Genomic DNA, 1,934 nt, shown 5'->3' with positions numbered 1-1,934 from the left:
TTTGTGGTCAAGTACTATCCTGGTTAGATCAGAAGAATACCATATAGCATATCTGGATTTCAGCAAAACATTTCACAAAATCTGTCTCTTGTAATATCTTTGAAGACAAGGTAGAGAGAGATGTGGGCTGGCTGCACATTACCTTGTATACAGTGGACATTTAATAAATGTTCATTGGATTGAGTTGAATGGGTAAATTCAAAGTTGTCTGAAAGACCTGACTCACAGAAGGGGGATTAATGAATCACTGGAGGGACAGGTCTTTAGTATAGCGGCCCAGGATTCTGTCTTGGGCCCCAGTGCTCAACATTCCTACCAGTGATTTGAATGAAAGCATAGAGAACATGTTTGCCAAATTTTCAGATGACCTAAAGCTGGTCAGGATCACCAGGACACTGGATCACAGAACTCTTGGCAGGTTGGAACATTGGGCAGAAGCTAATAAAATGAGATTTAACAGGGTTAGAGTTTAACAAGTTTAACAGGGGTAAATGTAAAGTCTTGCACTTGGGGGTTCAAAAAATCAATTGCACAAGAGCAGAATGAAGTCATCTATGACTGGTAAGTAGCTAATATGAGATAGATCTGAATGCTGAATAAACACTAAGTATGAGTCAAAGATAAGATATGGTACAGAAAAGGCTGCAATGATAGAAAGAGTATAGAGAATAAGCAAAGTGATAAAGCCACCATCCTCTGTCTTGCGTCCCTGTTCTAGGCTGCACATTTTAGGAAGGATCTTGCAAAACTGGAGTGTGTCCAAAGGATACACAGGAAGCAGTTAGAAGGAAGAGGAAGGCTTAGTGGGGGACCATGATCTCTATCTGCAAATATTTGAAGGATGTTTGAGTACACAAAGGATCACTCTTCTTTTCCTTGGCCCCAGAAGGCAAGACTTGGGCAAATGCCAAGTCTGAGGAAGTAGAATTCAACCAAATAGAAATTGAAATTTCCCAGGAGTCAGAGTTTACCAAAAATGGAAAAAAGCCATTTAAGAAAGTCATGTCCTGTGATTCTGGAAGTCTGAAGGAAATCTACAGGGACACTGATAGAGGAGACAATTGTAGAAGGGAATCAGGCTTCAGGGAAGGGATTGACCAGGGTTACTTCTTTTTTGTTTGTTTGTTTGTTTGTTTTTGTTAGCTAGGTAATGGAGTTAAGTGACTTGCCCAGGGTCACACAGCTAGTAATTGTCAAGTGTCTGAGGCCGGATATGAACTCAGATCCTCCTGACTTCAGGGCTGGTGCTCTATCCACTGTGCCACCTTGCTGCTCCCCCCCTTTTTTTTTTTTTTGACCAGGGTTACTTCTGAGGTCCCTTTCAAGGGTAACATTCTGCCTCCAAAACTCAGATGATGCAAATTTGGAAGAAAAGGGAGAGGCTTTGAAAGAAACCTCCACCAGGAGCCCTTTGCTGAGTGAAGGTTTTGTCTCCCCTTCCTTTGAAAGGATGGACAGAAAGCCACACAATGGAGGGGACTTGCAGACCATCAGGAGGAGTCAAGCTTTACCCACAAAAACGTACTGAGGACAACAAAAAGGACCTAATTTTTTTTTTTGTAATGAGATGTGTAGGCTCTGAGCTTACCCAAACTGGTTGAGTACTTGGGGGTTCCTCAAAAATCATTCCTTCTTTGGTTTGTGTCCCCATCCGGAGGTTCCCCGAGGGGATCTGGGTGTTTAGCTCACGGAGAGAGTCAGAAAAAATGGAAACCAGTCCTTTAAAGTTCCCAAGCTGACAATATTTCAAACGCAGGACAAACTTTATTTAACCCAACAGAAAACAGAGCAGATTCACACGCAGTTGGATTACTGTCCTTTATGTGCCAGAAATCTATCAGGTCTAACACATTTATAACACAATACCCTGTGGTGCACTCACTCGAGTACACACACACACACACACACACACACACACACACACACACACACAC

Source organism: Vombatus ursinus, unplaced genomic scaffold (assembly GCF_900497805.2).
Source record: "Vombatus ursinus unplaced genomic scaffold, bare-nosed wombat genome assembly UNPS02003292.1, whole genome shotgun sequence".
Taxonomy (NCBI): domain Eukaryota; kingdom Metazoa; phylum Chordata; class Mammalia; order Diprotodontia; family Vombatidae; genus Vombatus; species Vombatus ursinus.
This window is presented reverse-complemented; position numbering follows the sequence as displayed.